Here is a 26,506-nt window from a genome sequence, read left to right as displayed (position 1 = left end):
CGACACCAGATAGGGCCCAATCACCCTAGAACTCCAGGTTACAGATGCGTACTTCCACCTAATGTTTTTGCTGGACACCCACATGTACTTATTCACACACCTGTCTGGACCGCAACGTTTATTTCCATGCATGCGTTTGCCAACAGGTGGTAATTTCCTTGAGGAACAGACAACAGAGGCAACCACGCATGTCACCAAACTCATAACCTCACTGTACGCAGAGGGTAAAACCACCCTCCCCTGGTAGCTCCCCCTCAGAGGACTCTGAGACTCAGGGTTTACTTGAGGTAAGAGTTGAGTCTTGCCCCTATTCCCTGGTAGCACTTCATCTGCCTCCACCATAGAAGAAGGGGTAGGTTTGAGAAGGATGACAGAGACAGTAGCTTCTAGGCAGCAGTCTTTACAAGACTGGTCACAATTAACTACTTCCCTGGACCATCAATCAATGACCAGATTGTGTTACTTCAGCCAGGAAAGGCCTAAGACTATGAGAGTTGGCATACCCCCCAAGACGTAGCATGACAGGGATTCTACGTGAAGAGTCCCTATACGCAGGCTAATATTATCTATGACTTGGGTAGCAACCCCCTGGCTGAAAGGAACAGAGTCAATTGCCTGGATGGAAATGGGTCTCTTCAGTGTCCTATCAATCAGACTGTGGGTCTGAACAAGGCGAGAATCCACCAGATTGACCACAGCTCCACTATCAACAAGAACCGGTACCATCTCATTCTCCCCACCAACCAACACTTCAACAGAAATGGAAAACTGAGACGTAAAGGTAGAGGAAATGTACACACCCTGGCCACCTCCCTCCACTCGACCCAGGGAATGCGGCTTTGGAGATGAAGTACCAACTTTGATGTGAGATGGGCAGACATTAATGTAATGATCCATAATTCCACAGTAGAAACATGCCCCCCTCCCACGGCAAACCGCAGGCAATCCAGTTTGAGAAAGACTCCTCCCACCTGCATAGGTTTGTCCCTGTGCATCAGTGTATCCTCCTCCCTAGAAAGAACAACAGGGGGCAGGTTCGGTGTATGTCTCTCCCTGAGGCATCTATCTACCCAGATAGCAAGGGCTATGGCGACTTCCAACGACCCAAGAGTAGCATACTGCACCAGAGTATCCTGAAACCTAGCTGACAGACCCTGACAGAAATGGCTCATAAGTAGTGTTGAGCATTCCGATACCGCAAGTATCGGGTTTCGGCCGATATTAGCTGTATCGGAATTCCGATACTTAGTTCCGATACTTTTTTCATATCGAATACCGGAATCGGAAGTTCCCATAATGCTAGGAGCCCGCTCGATTTGATTCAGCCAATGGGGATCCTCAGAAGTGTGGGCACATCCTGTTCGGCATGTAGGCATGTTAACTACTGGCATGGCTGTGATTGGCTGCTGAAATGATGTCATGATGCACTATAAAAACCGCTGCAGCCGCCATTTCTGGTCACTCTGCTGTGAATTCAGTTAGGGACAGGCTGCTGTTGAAGACTGTGAGGGACAGTTAGAAATAGCGATCATCCAAAATATCTATTGCTCTACCCAGGCTACATAATCCACCACTGTAGCATTTTTGTAGCCCAGCAGCGCTGTTTTAATAGCTGTCTGCAAGGGCTGTGTGAGTGCAGACCCACGCTGTGTAGTGTGTCGTGCAGGCACGTCTGCTTGTAGGCCGCCCAGCGTGTGTCTCTGCCTCATACACATTTTTCTTTTATTGCTGCTTTTTTTTTCTCCTGTATAGTGTGCTTCCATACGTATCCATATACGTTGGTTGCAAACACTAAAGGAGTGGACAGCGGAGCCTTTCAGCAGCCTTTCAGTGCTATAGCCCATTTCTCTGCACTGTTTTTGGCTGTCTGATAGGTCTCTCTGTGTGTGAGTGCAGCTCACGTTGCTGTGTGTTCTACAGCCACTGCTAGCTGTAGTCCGCTCAGCGTGCATCACTGCCTCATACATAGTCCTTTTTTTGCAGCAAATTTGTCCAGATTTTTGCTCCTATATTAGTGTGCTTCCAACCGTATCCATTGTCATTGGTTGGTTGCAAACACTATATAGGATTAGATAGAGGAGCCTTTTTGCTGGCTTGTGCCCTTCAGGGCCAGCCAGACTAGTATCACCCTATTTTTTGGAGCCTCATCAATTGCATTGTAGGTTAGCTTCCTGCATTGTAATCGCTCCAAAAAGTTTGTGATACTATAACTTTCAAACTATGGTCACATCCTTTTCTTCCACCCCCCCAAAGAAAAAGGAAATAAAGTTCACCAAACACTCCACTTTACAGTTGTCTAGGCCACATTAGATCATATTAAAGTGTAGTACACACACTCTTAGCCAAATTAGTGTTTCTTATACTGGTTAGCAGGTGTTCAGGAATAAGAACACCCCTTTTTTACTTTTCTGCCTATCTTTATCAGTCTACCAAGATGAAGAAGGCAGGGAGTAAGGCACGTGGTCGTGGCCATGGAGTTTCAGCAGGGAGAGGACGTGGGGATTCGGTGTCTGCTGCGGCCACCAGTGACCCGGCATCCCCCACTTTTACCAGGCAACAGTCCTTCATGCGCAGCTTTGTAGGACCTCGCCATACCCTACTGCTGCGTGACGAACAAATTGAAGCCGTTGTCGGATGGATGGCAGCTAACGCATCCACTTCAATGACTTCCGCATCCTCCCAAGGCCAGAGCACTGAAGAGCAACCATCTGTCTCTTCACCCCCTGCCAAATTGCCCAGGCAGTCTGAGAGCCCTGGACAGGAGCCATCTCAATCTTTACTTCTGTTCTCAGAATCTGTTGGCTTGGAAAGAGGTGGCCAGCCAAGCAGCATTCTAGAATGTGAAGAAGAGGGAGTATGCAGTGATGCACAACTGCTTTGTCCCTCTGAATCTGAAGAGGCGGGTGGGCCAGTGCCTATTGTCAGCACACCTCAGTGCTCATCTGATGATGATGAGACTCAGTTGCCAATTTCTGGTGCGTACGGTGCTGGCGAGACAACCCAGGACCAGCCGGTGCTTGAAGAGGGGAGTGGAGATGATGAGGTCCTGGACCCATCATGGCGTCAGCCACAGGAAGGTGGTGGGAGCAGCTCTGAGGAAGAGATTCCCCAAACGGCCAAAAGAGGAGGGAGAGGGCGGGGGCAGACTTGGTTGCCTGTAGCCTCCACTTTGGCACCCGTGAGGAGCAATCCTCTTCCAAAACACAAAACGGGCGCTCCCAGGACTTGCAGTGCGTGTTTTTTTTTTGACACAGTTGCAGATGACATTTGCTTTGTCAAATGCAAGCTGTGTCATCAGAAAGTGAAACGAGGGAAAAATGTGAGCAACCTCAATACCACAAATATGTGGAAACATGTGCGTACCAAGCACGAGGTGGAGTTACACAGACACACTGAAGATGTAGGCCAACCTTCAGCAGCACCTACTACCTCTTCAGCTCGTGTTGGGGCCTCTTCCTCCAGCTCACACACAGCTGGTTCGGCTTCCTCACTGGAACGCCATGGAAGAACCACTGCCAATGTTGTCCAGAGACCCAGTGAAATTCCACCCACTGAACCACGTTCGCAGTCATCAGCACACTCCCAGGCCACTCACCAGCAATCGGTAGCACAGGCATGGGAGAAAAAGCGGCCATACTCGGCAAAGCATCCACGCGCACTGGCTCTGAATGCCGGCATTGCCAAAATACTGGCCCTTGAGATGCTGTCATTCAGGCTGGTGGAGACTGACACCTTCCGGAACTTTATGTCATTGGCAGTTCCACAATACAATGTACCCAGCCGCTTTTATTTCAGCAGGCAAGCCGTCCCTGCCCTGCAAAAGCATGTGGAGGGAAAAATTAAAAATGCGCTACTAAATGCCATCAGTAGCAAGGTCCACCTGACCACCGATGCGTGGACCAGTAGCCATGGACAGGGACGATACCTTTCCCTCACTGCCCTTTGGGTCAATGTTGTGGAGCCGGGTACAGATCTGGAGAGTGGCTCTGTACGTATTCTGCCAACTCCAAGGATTGCAGGAATGCAGTCTGTATGTCACGATCACGTGTGTCAGGACGCAGATGTTTCCGCAAGGCGAACCCATGTGACACACGTGACCCTGGATACACCGCCTCCAGTGGGGCGCATTTAAATAATAAAACGTGCCAGTGGATACGCCGCCTCCACCTGGCGAATTTAGGTATTACACGTTATACAATAATCCTGGAAACCCCGCCTCCAGTAAGGCGAATTTAAATAATAAAGGGGGAACCTGGGAAACTTTAACAGTGGTGGGCCCTGCGATAGGGAAAAGGGAATTGGAGACCTCCTGAGCTCCCCTGAGCCAGTGTCCCTGCACTCCTAGCGTTCCCTATGCCGGTTTCGCACCGGGCGCCGCACGCGTACCTCAACGCCCTTGCTCGCCCTGACTCTAAACCCTCACTAGGGAATTGGTTGGTGCGGAAACTAATCCCACCACTGCACTAACAACACACATGAGGGAAAGAGACAATACAGGGGGACACCACTTAGCTTTATGCTCTGTGCTTATGCTCCTGCAACAGAGCCCTCCACCTGAGTGCGTCTTCTCCTCCACCCGGATCCATCACCATAACAGGATCCTGCACCATAGTGCTGCCTTGGAGCAGAGTCCACCACCAGTTGCTGCTGCTTAGTAACAGAGTCCCAAGGAAGTGTTCAGCTTCTGCCACGAAGTCAAGCATGCTTGAGTCCAGCTCAGCAGCCAAGTCCCACATGGTGAGTGCCACTCTCCATAGTAGCCACTCCACCAGACCACGCAGACACTTCCCGCTGACACCATCACTGTGACCCCACCACGCCATGCCAGCCCTTCGTCCAGACACCATAGCTGAAACACGTCCCCCCTGGCTAAGCTGCGCAGGACTCCTCACCAGCTCCATACTTCCTCCAGGCTCTCCAAACTCAGAGTGAACACAATCTCACAATATCACAGGCAGTGATTGCAGACCCCTAGCACACCTTTATGGGGTGTCACACCTGATCCATAATTAAGTGCACAAAAACCTAAAGTGCAATACCACTAACCACCACCGGGGACAGTCAAGACACCTTGGAACTTTCCAAAGTAAAAAAAGTTCACCCAGTGCAATTTAAAACTGTCAGATCATGACAGTACCCCCTCCTTAATGAGGGGCCTCTGGACCCTCAAGACCACCCCTCATTAGGGAAACACCTACAGCGGGGACACCCAGACCCTGAGTTCACCCACCATTACCTGACACTTCAGGTTTATGACAAACGCACCGCTGGTATTGGCAATAAAGTTCGTTTTGGAGGCACCACTCATCTCCACAGCGCCGACCTGGGGAACGAGTTTATGTATGTGTATGTTTGTTTGTTATGAGCTGATCAGGCTCCACAACACACTTCCACAAGATGTTTTTTGGTGGCACACATACACGCTCGTTCACACACAGGTCCGGACCTGAACGTTTATTGCACACATTCGTTTGTCATATTTTGGTGAACTCATTCTGGACTCGACAACAGAGGCGTCCCTCCGCTGTCACCACACTCACACCCCCCGCTATTCACCAAGGGGTCACCACCCTCCAACCCTCTTTACCATGAGGTCTGCACCTCCCAGGGTTGGTTAATGGCGAGGGTTGAGATTTGTCCCTACTCCCCCCCAGCACACCTGCTGCTCACACCAGGAGGAGAAGGGACCGGATATGGAGGAACATACACTCACTGGTCACCTCCACACGACCAGGAGGGGGCGGCATTAAAGATTTGGCGTGAGCCCCGCGGACTCTACACCAGTCTGCTCATCACTGGAACGTACCCCTTCACCTCGGGGAATACCAAGCAGCTCTGTGGGGCACCATTCCTCCCACCTGCCTGGGTACGCCCACATGCATGAGCAAGTCCCGCTCCCCAGCAGCGACTCTAGGGGCTTTTAGCCAGATCACAGCCGCCATTTTGATTTTCTGGTTGAGCCAGAGGAAAGGCCCCAGACCCTGATAACTGCTGCCGCAGCTGCTTCAACACCATGCAGCTCCTCACTCACCTCAGTGAAGCCCAGCAGCAATTGCTCACAGGTCTCCACATGGCCAAAAGCTCACCAGAAAAAGGTAAGGCCTGTGATAATGCCACGATCACGTGTGTCAGGACGCAGATGTTTCCGCAAGGCGAACCCATGTTACACACGTGACCCTGGATACACCGCCTCCAGTGGGGCGCATTTAAATAATAAAACGTGCCGGTGGATACGCCGCCTCCACCTGGCGAATTTAGGTATTACACGTTATACAATAATCCTGGAAACCCCGCCTCCAGTAAGGCGAATTTAAATAATAAAGGGGGAACCTGGGAAACTTTAACAGTGGTGGGCCCTGCGATAGGGAAAAGGGAATTGGAGACCTCCTGAGCTCCCCTGAGCCAGTGTCCCTGCACTCCTAGCGTTCCCTATGCCAGTTTCGCACCGGGCGCCGCACGCGTACCTCAACGCCCTTGCTCGCCCTGACCCTAAACCCTTACTAGGGAATTGGTCGGTGCGGAAACTAATCAACACACATGAGGGAAAGAGACAATACAGGGGGACACCACTTAGCTTTATGCTCTGTGCTTATGCTCCTGCAACAGAGCCCTCCACCTGAGTGCGTCTTCTCCTCCACCCGGATCCATCACCATAACAGGATCCTGCACCATAGTGCTGCCTTAGAGCAGAGTCCACCACCAGTTGCTGCTGCTTAGTAACAGAGTCCCAAGGAAGTGTTCAGCTTCTGCCATGAAGTCAAGCATGCTTGAGTCCAGCTCAGCAGCCAAGTCCCACATGGTGAGTGCCACTCTCCATAGTAGCCACTCCACCAGACCATGCAGACACTTCCCGCTGACACCATCACTGCGACCCCACCACGCCATGCCAGCCCTTCGTCCAGACACCATAGCTGAAACACGTCCCCCCTAGCTAAGCTGCGCAGGACTCCTCACCAGCTCCATCCTTCCTCCAGGCTCTCCAAACTCAGAGTGAACACAATCTCACAATATCACAGGCAGTGATTGCACACCCCTAGCACACCTTTATAGGGTGTCACACCTGATCCATAATTAAGTGCACAAAAACCTAAAGTGCAATACCACTAACCACCACCGGGGACAGTCAAGACACCTTGGAACTTTCCAAAGTAAAAAAAGTTCACCCAGTGCAATTTAAAACTGTCAGATCATGACACTGTACATATTGAGTCCTCCTCCTACTCTAGTTCCTCGGAATCAGCACTGCGTGAGCCTGTTAGGCCAGATATGAGCACAGGTGTGGCCAAACATCAACAGGCCATCCTTAAATTAATTTCTTTCGGGAATCGGAGCCACACAGCACAGGAGCTCTGGAATGCCATCAAGCAGGAGAGCGATGTGTGGTTTGTGCCAGCGAATCTCCAGCCAGGTTTGGTAGTGAGTGACAATGGCCGAAATCTAGTGGCAGCTCTGGGCCTAGGCAACCTCACTCACATACCATGTCTGGCACACATGCTCAATTTGGTCGTGCAGAGCTTTCTGAGGGACTATCCGGATCTTGATGCACTGCTGCACAAGGTTCGCCTAGAGTGTGCTCACTTGCGGCGTTCCAGCATGGCAAGATTGCGCATTGCATCTCTGCAACGCCAATTCCGCCTGCCAGAACATCGCATCATATGTGACCTCCCAACCAGGTGGAATTCAACGTTACATATGTTGGAGCGGTTGTGTGAGCAGCAGGCAGCAGTAATGGAGTACCAGCTGCATCAGGCGCAAACAAGTCGCACTGTGCGCCGGACACACTTCACCACCACTGAGTGGGCCACTATGAGGGACATCTGCTAAGTTTTGCGTGCCTTCGATGACTCCACGCGGATGGCCAGTGCAGATGATGCACTAATCAGCATGACTGTCCCCCTCATCTGTCTGCTTCAAAAAACCTTACAAGCACTAAGTGAGGAGGTTTTTGAAGAGGTCGAGGATGAGCAGTCAGAAATGCATTCTGCTTCTGGCAAGTCTGCGCAACGTGCTTCCACACAAAGGCCCAGGCAGGGGACACTTAGTGAGGAGGATGACGAGGAGTCAATGGAGGAGGAGGAACACATCTCTCCAGAGGAGGGAGGTACACAAGGCTCTAGTAGTCAGTGTGTACAGCGAGGGTGGGGTGATGCTGAGCAGGCAGAGATGCTGCCTCAAGCTGGGGACAGCGTTTCCGGTCCAGTTGGCAGTCTGCAGCACATGGTTGATTTCATGCTGCAGTGCTTGTTAAATGACCGCCGCATCGCCAACATTCTCCACACGGCTGATTATTGGGTGTACACCCTCCTAGATCCTCGCTACCGGGACAACTTACAAAGCCTCATACCACAGTTGAACCGGGAGCGAAAAATGCGGGAGTACCAAGAAACACTTGTGCAGGCCATCATGTTCTCCATTCCCCCCGCAAGTGTTGCTGGTAGTGCTTTTCAAAGCAGCCATGTGGGTAGAGGCAGTGGAGGAAGCTCTGCACAAAGAGGTAGCAGAGGCAGTGCCGCAGGACAAGGCAAGGCCAGTATGGCCCAAATGTCAAAAAGTTTTGTGGGACCGCCACAAACGGCTACACCATCACAGACGGCTCCAGTCAGCAGGAGGCAACGTTTCCGTCAGATGGTGACAGACTACTTGTCTTGCCCTGTTAGTGTTCTCCCAGACAGCTCTTCCCCGTTCAAGTATTGGGTCTCTAAGCTGGATACATGGCCAGAGCTTAGCCAGTATGCATTGGAGGTGCTGGCTTGCCCTGCTGCCAGTGTATTATCGGAACGTGTCTTTAGTGCTGCAGGTGGTGTGGTAACAGACCGTCGCACGCGACTATCCGCCGATAATGTTGACTGGCTTACTTTTCTGAAAATGAACAAGGCCTGGATCTCACCTGAATTTGCCAGTCCTCTTCCAGAATAAATAATTGGCTGGCAATGGGATCCAGGTCTCCTGTTGTGTTCATGTTTCTATGACCTGAACTTTATTTCCTGGGCTACAGCAACGCCCGTTGTTGCTCAGAAGTGCTGTCCACACAGACAAAACACTCGCTCATGTGTAAGTGGGGTTCGGTAACATCAGCTGATCCCCTGCTGTGTGTATGGCAAAGTGTCCTGCTCCCTCCACAGTCAAACAACCTCAGATTTACACCTGGCTCCAAGTAGGCCTCGGCCTACTACCTGATTTTCCCTGGGCTCCGACACCGCCAGTTGGTGCTCAGAAGTGCTGTCCGCACAGACAAAACACTCGCTCACATGTAAGTGGGGTTCGGTAATGTCAGCTGATCCCCTGCTGTGTGTACGGCAAACTCTTCTGCTGCCTACAACTTCTGACTACTTCTGATTTAATATGTTCTCTGATTTGCCCTCTGTCTCCACTCTGTTTTGAGTATTTCCTCCGGCCTACAACACAACCTGTTTCTGCTCTCAAGTGCCGTCTGCACAATCCACACTTGTTCCTGTGTTACCTGGGTCCTGTAACATCTGCTCATCTCCAGAGGTGAGCACGGCAATGTCTCCTGCTTTGTCTACATTCCCACTACTTGTAGTGGAAATGTGGACAAAGCAGGAGACATTGCCTGACTCACCTCGAGGGAGAAGCTGCTGTTACAGAACCCCAGTAACACAGGAACAAGTGTGGGTTGTGCAGACGGCATTTCAGAGCAGCAACTGGCGTGGTTGGAAGCCAGAGGAAATACTCGAAACAGAGTGAAGACAGAGGCCTAATTGGAGTACGTTGACAGTTAGTAGTAGTCTAGAAACAATCGCAAACTGCCACCAAGTAGGCCTCGGCCTACTACCTGATTTTCCCTGGGCTCCGACACCGCCAGTTGGTGCTCAGAAGTGCTGTCCGCACAGACAAAACACTCGCTCATGTGTAAGTGGGGTTCGGTAACGTCAGCTGATCCCCTGCTGTGTGTACGGCAAACTCTCCTGCTGCCTCCAAATTCAAACAACGTCTTATCTTAAACTGCCTGCAAGTAGGCCTCAGCCTACAAAATGACTATCCCTGGGCTCCAACATCGTCAGTTGTTGTTCGGAAGTGCTGTCCACGCAGAAAAAAACACTCGTTCATGTGAAAGTGGGGTTCGGTAACGTCAGCTGATCCCCTGCTGTGTGGAGGGCACAGTGTCCTGCTTTCTCCAAAGTCAAAATACCTCAGCTTTACACCTGGCTCCTAGTAGGCCTCGGCCTGCACCCTGATTGTCCCTGGGCTCCAACAACGCTAGTTGGTGCTAGGAAGTGCTGTCCACACAGAAAAACACACTTGTTCATGTGAAAGTGGGGGTCAGTAACGTCAGCTGATCCCCTGCTGTGTGGAGGGCAAAGTGCTGCTGCCTCCAAATTGTAACTACTTCAGATTTAAAAAATTCTCTGATTTGGCCTCTGTCTCCACTCTGTCTCTAGTATTTCCCCTGACCTCCAACACCGCCAGTTCCTGCTCACAGTTGCCGTCCACGCATTCCACACGTGTTCCTGTGTTCCTGGTGTTCTGTTACGTGAGCAGATCCCCCAATGTGTGTCCACCACTGTCTCCTGCACTGTCCACCTTCCCACTGCAAGCGGTGGGAATGTGGACAGAGCAGGAGACAGTGGCAGACACACATCAGGGGCTCTGCTGACATTACAGAACCCCAGTAACCCAGGAACACGTGTGGATTGGGCAGACGGCTGCTGTACGCATAAACTGGCGATGTTGGTGGTCAAGTGAAATCCTGGAAACAGAGTGGAGACAAATGCCTAATTGGAGCATGTTGACAGTCTGTTGTAGCCTACAAACAATCTAAAACTGCCACCAAGTAGGTCTCGGCCTGCACCCTGATTGTCCCTGGGCTCCAACAACGCTAGTTGGTGCTCGGAAGTGCTGTCCACACAGAAAAACACACTTGTTCATGTCAAAGTGGGGGTCAGTAACGTCAGCTGATCCCCTGCTGTGTGGAGGGCAAAGTATCCTGCTCCCTCCAAAGTCAAAATACCTCAGCTTTACACCTGGCTCCTAGTAGGCCTCGGCCTGCACCCTGATTGTCCCTGGGTTCCAACAACGCTAGTTGGTGCTCGGAAGTGCTGTCCACACAGAAAAACACACTTGTTCATGTGAAAGTGGGGGTCAGTAACGTCAGCTGATCCCCTGCTGTGTGGAGGGCACAGTGTCCTGCTCCCTCCAAAGTCAAAATACCTCAGCTTTACACCTGGCTCCTAGTAGGCCTCGGCCTGCACCCTGATTGTCCCTGGGTTCCAACAACGCTAGTTGGTGCTCGGAAGTGCTGTCCACACAGAAAAACACACTTGTTCATGTGAAAGTGGGGGTCAGTAACGTCAGCTGATCCCCTGCTGTGTGGAGGGCAAAGTGCTGCTGCCTCCAAATTGTAACTACTTCAGATTTAAAAAATTCTCTGATTTGGCCTCTGTCTCCACTCTGTCTCTAGTATTTCCCCTGACCTCCAACACCGCCAGTTCCTGCTCACAGTTGCCGTCCACGCATTCCACACGTGTTCCTGTGTTCCTGGTGTTCTGTTACGTGAGCAGATCCCCCAATGTGTGTCCACCACTGTCTCCTGCACTGTCCACCTTCCCACTGCAAGCGGTGGGAATGTGGACAGAGCAGGAGACAGTGGCAGACACACATCAGGGGCTCTGCTGACATTACAGAACCCCAGTAACCCAGGAACACGTGTGGATTGGGCAGACGGCTGCTGTACGCATAAACTGGCGATGTTGGTGGTCAAGTGAAATCCTGGAAACAGAGTGGAGACAAATGCCTAATTGGAGCATGTTGACAGTCTGTTGTAGCCTACAAACAATCTAAAACTGCCACCAAGTAGGTCTCGGCCTGCACCCTGATTGTCCCTGGGCTCCAACAACGCTAGTTGGTGCTCGGAAGTGCTGTCCACACAGAAAAACACACTTGTTCATGTCAAAGTGGGGGTCAGTAACGTCAGCTGATCCCCTGCTGTGTGGAGGGCAAAGTATCCTGCTCCCTCCAAAGTCAAAATACCTCAGCTTTACACCTGGCTCCTAGTAGGCCTCGGCCTGCACCCTGATTGTCCCTGGGTTCCAACAACGCTAGTTGGTGCTCGGAAGTGCTGTCCACACAGAAAAACACACTTGTTCATGTGAAAGTGGGGGTCAGTAACGTCAGCTGATCCCCTGCTGTGTGGAGGGCAAAGTGTCCTGCTCCCTCCAAAGTCAAAATACCTCAGCTTTACACCTGGCTCCTAGTAGGCCTCGGCCTGCACCCTGATTGTCCCTGGGTTCCAACAACGCTAGTTGGTGCTCGGAAGTGCTGTCCACACAGAAAAACACACTTGTTCATGTGAAAGTGGGGGTCAGTAACGTCAGCTGATGCCCTGCTGTGTGGAGGGCAAAGTGCTGCTGCCTCCAAATTGTAACTACTTCAGATTTAAACATTCTCTGATTTGGCCTCTGTCTCCACTCTGTCTCTAGTATTTCCCCTGACCTCCAACACCGCCAGTTCCTGCTCACAGTTGCCGTCCACGCATTCCACACGTGTTCCTGTGTTCCTGGTGTTCTGTTACGTGAGCAGTTCCCCCAATGTGTGTCCACCACTGTCTCCTGAGCTGTCCACCTTCCCACTGCAAGCGGTGGGAATGTGGACAGAGCAGGAGACAGTGGCAGACACACATCAGGGGCTCTGCTGACATTACAGAACCCCAGTAACCCAGGAACACGTGTGGATTGGGCAGACGGCTGCTGTGCGCATAAACTGGCGGTGTTGGTGGTCACGTGAAATCCTGGAAACAGAGTGGAGACAGATGCCTAACTGGAGCACGTTGACAGTCTGTTGTAGCCTACAAACAATCAAAAACTGCCACCAAGTAGGCCTCGGCCTGCACCATGATTGTCCCTGGGCTCCAACAACGCCAGTTGGTGCTCGGCAGTGTCTTTGGCACGGGTACTCCCTGTTGCCCAGCCTGGTTCCAGCACGCCTGCTGTTTCCGGGTAGTGTCAAGGTCACTATGCCACCAATCCGTTGTCCGGTCGTCTTGCGGCCGGGTTAGCCGACTCTACGGTGCCTGCAGTTTAGGTGACTCCTATGTGGGCTGCGGGAACTGGCACTGAAGGCTGGATCCGTAGTGCCAATGGGACATGGACCCCCTGTAGGACTGTGGGTTTCCGTAACTGCGGCCGGCTTGCGACCTGGCTACTTTGCTTTGAATGGGTACCTTCTGTTACCCACCCGGGTTCCAGCACTGTCTGCTGGTTCTCGCCAGAGCCTTTGGCCTAGGTGCCTCCATCTCGGTATCCGAAGTCCAGCACCGTCAGCTGGTCCTTGGTAGTGCTTTCTAGCACAGGTACCTCCTGCCTAGTAAGCGTGGTCCAGCACCGTCAGCTGTTCCTCGGTAGTGCCATTGGCTCTTGTAGCTTTTGCTACCCATCTGGGTTCCAGCACCGTCAGCTGGTGCTCGGCAGTGTCTTTGGCACGGGTACTCCCTGTTGCCCAGCCTGTTTTCAGCATGTCTGCTGTTTCCGGGTAGTGTCAAGGTCACTATGCCACCAATCCGTTGTCCTGTCGTCTTGCGGCCGGGTTAGCCGACTCTACGGTGCCTGCAGTTTAGGTGACTCCTATGTGGGCTGCGGGAACTGGCACTGAAGGCTGGATCCGTAGTGCCAATGGGACATGGACCCCCTGTAGGACTGTGGGTTTCGGTAACTGCGGCCGGCTTGCGGCCTGGCTACTTTGCTTTCAATGGGTACCTTCTGCTACCCATCCGGTTGCCAGCATTGTCTGCTGGTTCTCGCCACAGGTGCCTCCATCTCGGTATCTGAGGTCCAGCACCGTCAGCTGGTCCTTGGTAGTGCTTTTTAGCACAGGTACCTTCTGCTTAGTAACCGTGGTCCAGCACCGTCAGTTGGTCCTCGGTAGTGCCATTGGCTCTTGTTCCTTCTGCTACCCATCCGGGTGCCAGCACTGTCTGCTGGTTCTCGCCACAGCCTTTGGCTTAGGTGCCTCCATCTCGGTATCCGAGGTCCAGCACCGTCAGCTGGTCCTTGGTAGTGCTTTTTAGCACAGGTACCTTCTGCTTAGTAACCGTTGTCCAGCACCGTCAGCTGGTCCTCGGTAGTGCCATTGGCTCTTGTTACTTCTGCTACCCATCCGGGTGCCAGCACTCTCTGCTGGTTCTCGCCACAGCCTTTGGCCTAGGTGCCTCCATCTCGGTATCTGAGGTCCAGCACCGTCAGCTGGTCCTTGGTAGTGCTTTTTAGCACAGGTACCTTCTGCTTAGTAACCGTGGTCCAGCACTGTCAGTTGGTCCTCGGTAGTGCCATTGGCTCTTGTTCCTTCTGCTACCCATCCGGGTGCCAGCACTGTCTGCTGGTTGTCGCCACAGCCTTTGGCCTAGGTGCCTCCATCTCGGTATCCGAGGTCCAGCACCGTCAGCTGGTCCTTGGTAGTGCTTTTTAGCACAGGTACCTTCTGCTTAGTAACCGTGGTCCAGCACCGTCAGTTGGTCCTCGGTAGTGCCATTGGCTCTTGTTCCTTCTGCTACCCATCCGGGTGCCAGCACTGTCTGCTGGTTCTCACCAGTTTCTCAGCCGTCTTGTACCTTCTGCTACATTTCCAAGATCAAGCTTTTTGAAATTGTCTTTGGTAATCCTTATTGATCTCCATGACGACGACCCTGATGACGACGACCCTGAAGACCACACAAAAGAAGACCAGAAATATGACCCTAAATAATAAGACCAAGAGGACAAAGAACATGAAGGCAACCACCAAGATACAGAACATAAGACAGAAGAACAAGAAGCAGAAGAAGCAAAAGCAGAAGAACAGAAAGCAGAAGAACATTAAGCATAAGACTAAAAATCAGCATGGAAGAAATCAAAATTATAAGCAGAAGAAGACTAAGCAGTAAATGGGGGTGAGTCCGTTCCTCCTCGTGGTGCCCCTGGAAAATGCCTGCTGCTGGAGGCCAAACTGAACGTGGACAAATCCTGTTGTAAATCTTTAGTGACAGGCAGAACGTAAGGTGTAATCTTATAACTTTTATAGATAAGTACTACAGGAATGCCTGTCACTATAAGAAAATGAAGACAAAGAAGAATAGGAAGAAGATGAAGAAATAGCATATTAAAATTAATAATAGCTGAATAAGAAGAATATGAAGAATGGAAAAAAAAATTAATGGGAAGAAGATGAAGAAGAAGAAGATGAATAAGGTGAAGAAAAAGTTGATGAAAAAAATGCTACTGCTGCGGATCATGAAGGAGAAAGTGTGGGAGAAGTACAAAAGAAGGTGAAAAGCATGGAAGTTGTGAAACATACATATCTGACAAAATATAAAAAAGGTTAACATAGTCATTATCTTTTTAACTCCGAACGTCTTGAAAAAAAAAAAATTGGAATTAATGCTATGCCATGTGATTTGAATAAACCACTATGCCTTTAATGTCTCCTCCACCTCCCACAATACATTCTACATGATTCTTATTTGTTTTCAATTATGTAGAATTAGCCAACAAGGAAATAAAGGGCTTTTTTTAATTCCGATACCGGAAGTCCCATGGACTTGAATGGGACTTCCGGTATCGGAATCGGCGATACCCGATATTTTTTTCGTATCGGGCGATACCATCCGATACGATATTTTTGGGTATCGAACGGTATCGCTCAACACTACTCATAAGAGCAGCGTCATTCCACTGCGTGTCAGTGGCCCATATCTGAAACTCTGAGCAGTACACCTCTGCCGACCGGCCCCCCTGCTTGATCTTACACAATTGAGACTCAGTCAGGGTGACACCATCAGGATCTCCTTACACCGGCGCCAATGCCGCGAAAAAATTGTCCACCGAATGCAAAGATGGTGATTTGGTTGGCATTGAGAAGGCCCAGGATCGGAATCTCCCCTGGGAAGGGAAACTATAATCCCCACACACACTTCCGGAATCCTCACTCCATGAAGAATGAGGGCAAAGTCTGAAATATAGCTCACAGGCCTCCTTAAAAAACAAAAAATATTCTCTCCCTCCAGAGAACCTGTAAGGATATCTTGGATTCCAGTTGAGCCAAGACATGTGCTGAGCAGTGTTGAGCATTCCGATACCGCAAGTATCGGGTATCAGCCGATATTCACTGTATCGGAATTCCGATACTGAGTTCCGATACTTTTAGCATATCGAATACCGGAATCGGAAGTTCCCATAATGCTATGAGCCAGTTTGATTTGATTCAGCCAATGACAATCCTCAGAAGTGTGGGCACATCCTGTTAGGCATGTAGGCATTTTAACTTATGGCATGGCTGTGATTGGCTGCTGAAATGATGTCATGATGCACTATAAAAGCCACCGCCGCCATTTCTGGTTCACTCTGCTGTGAATTCAGTTAGGGACAGACTGCTGTTCAAGACTGTGAGGGACAGTTAGAGATAGCGATTTTCACAGTCATAGTGTGCTTTACCCAGGCTACATAATCCACCACTGTAGCTTTCTTTTGCCTTGCAGCAGTGTTCACAGCTGTCTGCAAGGTGTGTGAGTGCAGCTCACGCTGAGTAGTGTGTCCTTCAGCTACGTCTGGTTGTAGGCCGCTCAGCGTGCGTCACTGCCTCACACATATTTTTCTTTTATTGCAGCTCATTTTTTATTCACCAATTAGTGTGCATCCATCCGTATCCATATACGGTGGTTTCAAACATTATAGGAGTAGACGGCGGACCCTCTCTGCAGCCTTTCAGTGCTAGAGCCCACTTATCTGCACTGTTCACGGCTGTCTGAGAGGTCTCTGACTGTGTGTGAGTGCAGCTCATGCTGAGTAGTGTGTCCTGCAGCTACGTCTGGTTGTAGGCCGCTCAGCGTGCGTCACTGCCTCACACATATTTTTCTTTTATTGCAGCTAATTTTTTATTCTCCTATTAGTGTGCATCCATCCGTATCCATCTACATTGGTTGGTTGCAAACACTATATAGGAGTAGATAGAGGAGCCTTTTTTCTGGCTTGTGCCCTTCAGCTGCAGCCAGATTAGTATTACCCTATTTTTTGGAGCCTCATCTTTTGCATTGTAGGTTACCTTCCTGCATTGTAATAGCTCCAAAAAGTTTGTGATACTATCGCTTTCAAATCTTTGGTCACATCCTTTTAGTTTGTTTTTAAAAAACAAAACAAAATAAAGTTCACCAAGCACTCCATTTGACAGTTGTGTAGGCCACATTAGCTCCAATTAAAGTGTAGTCCACACACAATTCATAAAATTAGTGTTTCTTATACCTGTTACCAGCTGTTCAGGAATAAGCACACTATGGCCCCCCTTTGTACTTTTCTGCTTATCTTTCTCAGTCTAGCAAGATGAAGAAGGCAGGGAGTAAGGCACGTGGCCGTGGGCGTGGAGTTTCAGCATGGAGAGGACGTGGGGATTCTGCAGAAAGATGACATGGGGATTCTGCAGGGAGAGGACGTGGGGATTCTGTGCCTGCTGCGGGCACCAGTGAGTCAGCATCCCCCAGTTTTAGCAGGCAACAGTCCTTTATGTGCAGCTTTGTAGGACGTCGCCGTACCCCACTTCTGCGGGAGGAACAAATTGAAGCCGTTGTCGGATGGATGGCAGCTAACGCATCGACTTCAATGACTTCCACTTCCTCTCAGGGACAGCGCACTGAAGAGCAACCATCTGTCTCTTCACCACCTGCCAAAGTGCCCAGGCAATCAGAGAGCCCTGGACAGGAGCCATCACAGTCTCTACTTCTGTTCTCGGAATCTGTTGGCTTGGAAAGAGGGGGCCAGCCAAGCAGCATTCAAGAATGTGAAGAAGAGGGAGTATGCAGTGATACGCAACTTCTTTGTCCCTCTGAATCTGAAAAGGCGGGTGGGCCAGTGCCTATGGTCAGCACACCTCAGTACGCATCAGATGATGACGAGACTCAGGTGCCACTTTCTGGTGCGTACGGTTCTGTCGAGACAACCCAGGAGAAGCAGGTGTTTGAAGAGGGGAGTGTAGATGATGAGGTCCTTGACCCATCATGGCATGAGGAACAGGAAGGTGGTGGGAGCAGCTCTGAGGAAGAGATTCCCCGAATGGCCAAAACAGGAGGGAGAGAGAGGGGGCAGACTTGGTTGCCTGTAGCCTCCACTTCGGCACCCGTTAGGAGCATTCCTCTTTCAAAAGCCAAAACGGGTGCTCCCAAGACTTGCAGTGCGTGGTCCTTTTTTGACACAGTTGCAGATGACATTTGCTTTGTCAAATGCAAGCTGTGTCATCAGAAAGTCAAAACAGGGAAAAATGTCAGCAACCTCAATACCACAAATATGTGGAAACATGTACGGACCAAGCACGAGGTGCAGTTACACAGACACACTGAAGATGTAGGCCAACGTACAGCACCACCTACCACCTCTTCAGCTCGTGTTGGGGCCTCTTCCTCCAGCTCACACACAGCTGGTTCGGCTTCCTCACAGGATCGCAAAGGAAGAACCTCTGGCACTGTTGTCCGGAGACCCAGTGACATTCCACCCCCGAGCACAGGCTCTGAATGCTGGCATAGCCAAACTACTGGCCCTTGAAATGCTCTCATTCAGGCTGGTGGAGACTGACACCTACCGGAACTTCATGGCATTGGCAGTCCCACAATACACCGTGCCCAGGTTGTGTGAGCAGAAGGCAGCAGTCATGGAGTACCAGCTGCATCAGGCGCAAACAAGTCGCACTGTGTGCCTGTCACACTTCAGCACCACTGAGTGGGCCTCTATGAAGGACATCTGCCTCGTTTTGCGTGCCTTCGATGATTCCACGTGGATGGCGAGTGCAGATGATGCACTAGTCTGCATGACTGTCCCCCTTATCTGCCTGCTTCAAAAAACACTGCAAGCACAAAGGGAGGAGGTTTTGGAAGAGGTGGAGGATTAGGAGTCACAAATGCCATCTGCTTCTGGACAGTCTGCGCTACGTGGTTCCTCACAAAGGCCTAGGCAGGGGACACTTTGTGAGGAGGATGAGGAGGAGTCAATGGAGGAGGAAGACATCTCACCAGAGGAGGGAGGTACACAATGCTGTAGTCAGTATGTACAGCAAGGGTGGAGTGATGCAGAGCAGGCAGAGATGACGACTCAAGCAGGGGACAGCGTTTCTTTGGCAGTTGGGAGTCTGCAGCACATGGTTGATTTCACGCTGCAGTGAAGGAGAATTGACCGCCGCACCGCCCACATTCTCAACACGACTGATTATTGGGTGTACACCCTCCTAGATCCTCGCTACCGGGACAACTTACAAAGCCTCATATCACCGTTGAACCGGGAGCATAAACTGCGGGAGTACCAAGACACACTGGTGCAGTCCATCATGTTCTCCATTCCACCCGACAGCAGTGCTGCTAGTGCTTTACAAAGCAGCTCTGTGCGTCGGGGCAGTGGAGGAAGCTCAGCACAAAGAGGGAGCAGAGGCAGCGCCTCAGCACAAGGCAAGACCACTATGGCCCAAATGTGGCAAAGTTTTGTGTGTCCGCCACAAATGTCTACACCATCACAGATGGCTCCAGTCAGCAGGAGGCAACGTTTCCGTCAGATGGTGACAGACTACATGTCTTGCCCTGTCAGTGTACTCCTAGATGGCTCTTCCCCCTTCAAGTTTTGGGTCTCAAAGCTGGATACATGGCCAGAGCTTAGCCAGTATGCCTTGGAGGTGCTGGCTTGCCCTGCTGCAAGTGTATTATCGGAACGCGTCTTTAGTGCCGCAGGTGGTGTACTAACAGACCGTCGCACGCGACTATCCTCCGATAACGTTGACCGGCTTACTTTTCTGAAAATGAACAAGGCCTGGATATCGCCAGAATTTACCAGTCCTCTACTAGAATAAATAATTGGTTGGCAACAGTATCCAGGTCTCCTGTTGTGTTCATGTTTCTACCACCTGAACTATAATCCCTGGGCTTCAACACAGCCAGTTGTCGCACAGAAGTGTTAATGGGGTTCAGTAACGCCATCTGCTCCCCTGCTGTGTGGATGGCAAAGTCTCCTGCTCCCTCCACAATCGAACTACTACTGATTTTTAACCATGCTCCACTTAGGCCTCTGGCTCCACTGTCTCTAGCATTTCCCCTGGCCTCCAACCCCGCCAGTTGCTGCTCTGAAGTGGCGTCTGCACAATCCACACTTGTTCCTGTGTTACTGGGGCTCAGTCACGTCAGTTGATCCCCTGATGTGTGTCCGGCAAGGTCTCCCGCTCTGTCCACATTCCCATTACTAGTAGTGGGAATGTGGACAGAGCAGGAGACCTTGCCGGACACACATCAGGGGATCAACTGACGTGATTGAGCCCCTGTAACCCAGGAACAAGTGTGGATTGTGCAGACGCCACTTCAGAGCAGCAACTGGCGAGGTTGGAGGCCAGGGGAAATACTAGAGACAGTAGAGCCAGAGACCTAAGTGGAGCACGGTTACAATTAGTAGTAGTGTACAACCGATATAAAACTTGCTTCAAGTAGGCCTCAGCCTGCTCCATGATTGATCCTGGGCTTCAACACAGCCAGTTGTTGCTCAGAAGTGCCATCTGCACAGAGAAAAACACATGCTCCAGTGTTAGTGGGGTTCAGTAACGCCAGCTCCTTCGCTGCTGTGTGTACGACAAAGTCTCCTGCTGCCTCCAAAATCACACTACATCTTACTACTCGCTCCAAGTAGGCCTCAGCCTGCTGCATGATTGACCCTGGGCTCCAACATTGCCAGTTGCTGCTCAGAAGTGTCTTTGGCACGGGTACTCCCTCCTGCCCAGCCTGATTCCAGCACGCCTGCTGTTTCCGGGTAGTGTCAACGTCACTTTGCCACCAATATGTTGTCCTGTTGTGTTGCGGTCAGGTTAGCCGAGTCTATGGTGCCTGCAGTTTCGGTGCTTCCTATGTAGGCTGTGGGTTCTGGTAATAAAGGCTGGTTCCATAGTGCCAATAGGACAAGCACCCCCTGTTGGACTGTGGGTTTAGGTAACTGCGTCCTGCTCGCGGCCTTGCAACTTTGTTTATTATGGGTACCTTGTGCTACCCTTCCGGGTTCCAGGCCAGCACCGTCAGCTGGTTCTCGCTAGTTTCATTTGCTCTTGCAGCTTCTGCTACCCATCCGGGTTCCAGCACTGTCAGCTGGTTGTCGGCAGTGCCTTTGGCCTAGGTGCCTCCTTCTCGGTATCCGAGTTCCAGCAACGTCTGCTGGTCCTTGGTAGTGCTTTGTAGCACAGGTACCTCGTGCTTAGTAACCGTGTTCCAGCACCTTCAGCTGGTCCACGGTTGTGCCATTGGCTCTTGTTCCTTCTGCTACCCATCCGGGTTCCAGTACCGTCAGCTGGTTCTCGGCAGTGTCTTTGGCACGGGTACTCCCTCCTGCCCAGCCTGGTTCCAGCACGCCTGCTGTTTCCGGTTAGTGTCAACGTCACTTTGCCACCAATACGTTGTCCTGTCGTGTTGCGATCAGGTTAGCCGAGTCTATGGTGCCTGCAGTTTCGGTGCTTCCTATGTGGGCTGCAGGTTCTGGTAATAAAGGCTGGTTCCGTAGTGCCAATAGGACAAGCACCCCCTGTTGGACTGTGGGTTTCGGTAACTGTGTCCTGCTCGCGGCCTTGCAATTTTGTTTATTATGGGTACCTTGTGCTACCCATCCGGGTTCCAGCACCGTCAGCTGGTTCTCGGCAGTGCTTTTGGCCTAGGTGCCTCCTTCTCGGTATCCGAGTTCCAGCTACGTCAGCTGGTCCTTGGTAGTGCTTTGTAGCACAGGTACCTCCTGCTTAGTAACCGTGTTCCAGCACCGTCAGCTGGTCCACGGTTGTGCCATTGGCTCTTGTTCCTTCTCTGCCCCTCCGGGTTCCAGCACCGTCAGCTGGTCCTCGCTAGTTTCATTTGCTCTTGCAGCTTCTGCTACCCATCTGGGATCCAGCACCGTCAGCTGGTTCTCGACAGTGCCTTTGGCCTAGCTGCCTCCTTCTCGGTATCTGAGTTCCAGCAACGTCTGCTGGTCCTTGGTAGTGCTTTGTAGCACAGGTACCTCCTGCTTATTAACCGTCTTCCAGCACCGTCAGCTGGTCCACGTTTGTGCCATTGGCTCTTGTTCCTTCTGCTGCCCCTCCGGGTTCCAGCACTGTCAGCTGGTCCTCGCTAGTTCCATTTTCTCTTGTTCCTTCTGCTACCCATCCGGGTTCCAGTACCATCAGCTGGTTCTTGGCAGTTCCTCAGCCTTCTTGTACCTTCTGCTACTTTTCCAAGTTCAAGCTTGTGGAAATGGTTTTTGGTTCTCACTCTGGATCTCCCTGACGAGGACCTTGAAGACGACGACCCTGGAGACCACACCGAAAAAGACCAAAAAGATGACCCTGAAGAAGATGACCAAGAGGACAAAGAACATGAAGAAAACCACCAAGATGCAGAACAACAAGAGACAGAAGACGAAGAAGCAGAAGAACAAAAAGCAGAAGAACCAAAAGCAGAAGAACATTAAGCATAAGACTAAAAATCAGAGCAAATGATATCCAAATTATAAGCAGAAGAAGACTAAGCAGTGTATGGGGGTGAGTCCGTTCCTCCTCGTGGTGCCCCTGGAAAATGCCTGCTGCTGCAAGCCAAACTGAACGTGGACAAATCCTGTTGTAAATCTTTTGTGACAGGCAGAACGGAAGGTGTAATCTTCAAACTTTTCTAGATAACAACTACAGGAATGCCTGTCACAAATAAGAATATGATGAAGAAGAAAAATAGGAAGAAGATGAAGAAGTAGAATATGAAGAAGAATAATCGTTGAATAAGAAGAATATGAATAATGCACAAAAAAAGAATAATAGGAAGAAGGTGAAGAAGAAGTTGATTAAAAAGATGCTACTGCTGCTGCTGCTGAGGATCATGAAGGAGAAAGTGTGGGAGAAGTAAAAAAGAAGGTGAAGAGCATGGAATTAGTGAAACATACATATCTGACAAAATATAAAAGAGGTTAACATAGTCAATATCTTTGTAACTCCGAACGTCTTTAAAAAAAAGATTTTTAATTCCTGCTGTTCCATTTGATTGGGCTAAACCTCTATGGCTTTAATGTCTCCTACACCTCCCACAATAAATTCTACATTTTTATTAGTTGTTTTTCTACATGTAGAATTAACCTACAAGGAAAGAAAGGGGTTTTTTTTAATTCCGATATTTATGTTCCATTGACTTGAATGGGACTTCCGGGATCGGATTCGGCGATACCCGATACTTTTTTGATATCGGCCGATCCAATCCGATCCGATATTTTTCAATATCGGGTGGTATCGCTCAACACTAGTGCTGAGACCATGAACCTAGACACCAGCTGAAGCTGCTGTACCATATGAGACCGCAGCTCTGTTAACTCATCTGTAAGGATCTGGATCAGGTGAGCTGAAGCCTCTGCTTATGCAATTAGTATGGAAGGTGATAATGTCACAACTAGGGATGAGCGAGTATACTCATCAGGATTTGGTACTCGGCGAGTAATGAGGTACTCGCGGTACTCAAATCCTGACAAGTATTTCACTACTCGCCTCGCAATATTCGGCACAGCCTGCACAGTCCCCGCGCACAGCCCAGCACAGTCCCGCACAGGCCAGCACAGTCCCCGCACAGTACCTGCACAATCTGCAAAGTACCTGCACAGCCCGCACAGTACCTGCACAGCCCAGCACAGACCCGCACAGGCCAGCAGAGTCCCACAAAGCCCGCCACAGTCCCCGCACAGTACCTGCAATGCCCGCACAGTCCCGCACAGTATCTGCACAGCCTGCACAGTCCCCACACAGTCCCCGGACAGTACCTGCACAGCCCAGCACAGTCCCGCAAAGGTCAGCACAGTCCCACACAGCCCAGCACAGTCTTCGCACTGTCCCCGCCCATTAATCGCATTTCCCATAGACTTGCATTGGACTCGCTACTCGTTACGAGTACCCGAGTATTAGGAGGTTCTCGCAACGAGTACAGTGAGTCCGAATACTACACTACTCGCTCATCCCTAGTCACAACCCCACAGGTCAGCGGAGGTGTAAGGGAATGAGATATGATGTCTTTCTTGCTTCCCTTCCTCAGATTGCCCCTTCATGTGTTATTATGTATAGATTGCTAATTGATAATGTTTATGATAAAAGTCTGTTGTACTGCTGCATAGAAATATGTATTATCGCTCATCTTTAATGCTATTGCCATATGTATGTGTTGCCATTGTGTAGAAAGCTGTAATATATTGTCTTGTGTTTCTGTATTATATTATTGCATAATATAGTGTGCCTGTTGGGCATGTATAGTTAGGGTAAGTTAGTGCATCCTTTTGGGGACATTAGAGGAGGGCACTTTAGTATATAGTTTACATAGTTATGGGTAAGTGCAGTTCTGTTGCGGGCCACTAGATGGGGGGCATACTAGTGGGCCTTATAGGTATAGCGGATAGGATGTTCATAGAGGGTTAATTGTAGGAGGGGCTGCCGGGTAGTAAGCGGGGACCTCGTAGGAAGTTAGGTATCACAGCCTTGGGCTCTGACCCATTTGTTTCTGCCCCCCCCCCAGCGCATCCCCGACATGGTCCCACGCCGCTCTGCGCCTGTCTTCCCAGGGTTGCGGTGTGTCGGCGGCTCGCGCTTGCGCGGTTGCGCTCTCCTCACTACTTGGCTTCCTGGGAGGTCTTGACCCCGTGGTCCTGCCCCATCATGGTGGCACCCACCGGGTATTTCTGTTCGGCGCCGGTAAGACGCCTGTTTATCTAACACGGTGGCCCTAGCATCTCCTGCTTGGCGTCCCTCCTCGTTCTCAGGCCCCATGTCTCTTCCTCATCTGTCTGTCCTGTGCCTTTGCCTTGCCTGCCAGCCCTGTGTCTCTGTCTTGCCTGCCAGCCCCTTGTCTCTGTCGTACCTGCTTGCCAGTGTCTCTGCCTTGCTTGCCAGCCCTGTGTCTCTGCCTTGCCTGCCAGTCCTGTGTTTCTGCCTTGCCTGCCAGCCCTGTGTCTCTGTCGTACCTGCTTGCCCAGTACCTCTGCCTTCTCTTCCTGCCTTGTGTCTCAAGCCATACCAGTCTGCCCTGTGTCCGTCTCTGTATTCCATTGGATCCCTGTGTCGTCCTAGCCATATCCCCATCTCCTTGCGCCACACTCATTTTGTCCTTCCTCTCTTGCAGCATCAAGTTCCTGCCAGCCCCAGGTCCTCCTGGTCCGTCTTGCCTCCTGTACTCCTCTGCTCCTGGTACTTCCTTGCTCATATCTGTACTCGGTCCTCCCCCTGGTCTTCCACTCTATCTTTCCTGTGTTGCCCTAAGTCGTCCCTTGGGCTCCGACCGTTGTGGTTCCAACCCCCTTGGGCCTGCCCCTAACAATCCATGTATAGGGGGTGGTCTTCACCTGGCCGCTCGCCCTCGGGGGCTTTGGAGCCGTGACCCATAGGGTCCACTTTTGGGTTTCTCCCTAGAACCCTTACAGTATAAACAGGCCATGGACCCCGCTGGAGCCTCTGCCGCCCAGAAGGAGCTTGTCAACTTGCGGGAGAATCAGACGCGTATTATGTCCTTTATGAAATCCATGGACTCCCGACTCTCCACGCTCCAGACCTCCGATCCGAGGAACGCCTCTCAGCTGGCTGGCCTGCAACAGGAGCTAGCCAATAAACGAGACACCCAGGCCCATATTCTTAGTTATATGGCCTCGGTGGACAACCGGTTGCTCTCCTTTCAGTCGGCCGCTTCGACTTCCACCCCAGCTTTGGCTCCCCACCCTCCTCCCCATTTGGCAAAACCACCTTGGTACAATGGTGACCCCAAACTGTGTCGGGGTTTCCTGAATCCATGCCGCCTCCACTTCGAACTCCTGCCTCTGCAATACCCTACTGATCGAGTCAAAGTGGTCTTCATAGTTTCCCACCTGGAGTGGGATGGTTTGGCATGGGTTAACCCTCTCTGGGAGCATGACGATCCCATGGTCTCTCAGCTGTCATTCTTCCAGGAGACCTTTTGTCGAGTATTCGATGAGCCGGGTCATCTAGCCTCTACTACAGAGTCTCTGTTTGACCTCTACTAGGGGTCCCTAACTGTCGGCCAGTATGCCATCCGGTTTCGTACCCTGTCTTCTAATTTGGGCTGGAATAAAGAGGCACTGGTGGGAGCCTTCTGGCGGGGTCTTTCAGGGGGAATAAAGGATGAGTTAGCAGGTCGTGACACCCGAAAAGTCTTGGAAGATCTAATTTTGCAGGCTACTCATATTTACCTTCGCTTCCAGGAGCGTCCCGGTGAGAGAAGGCTTCCTCGTCCACCCGCAAACCACCCAGCCCACGACATGGGATGTCCACTTTGTAAGATAAAGTCCTTACTGAGAACTGGAAGAGCGGGGAAAAAGATGTAGACAATACTGTTATCAAGCTGAGGTTTAAGTTTATTGAGAGATACACGGCAGAACAGGTGCAGAGAGTCAGTTGAGATGAAGCATGCAGGCACAAAACAGGGGTTCAGACAGATGAAATAACGCTGGGACGTCTGGCAATGGTTAGGCGATGTAATGGCACCGAGCTAGATTATAGGTGCCTTTTTATACTTAATGTGAACAAAGAA

The sequence above is a fragment of the Dendrobates tinctorius genome, unplaced genomic scaffold, assembly GCF_039654945.1.
Source record: "Dendrobates tinctorius isolate UK_male_01 unplaced genomic scaffold, ASM3965494v1 ptg000019l, whole genome shotgun sequence".
In the NCBI taxonomy this organism is placed as follows: Eukaryota; Metazoa; Chordata; class Amphibia; order Anura; family Dendrobatidae; genus Dendrobates; species Dendrobates tinctorius.
Note: the sequence above shows the minus strand (reverse complement) of the source record.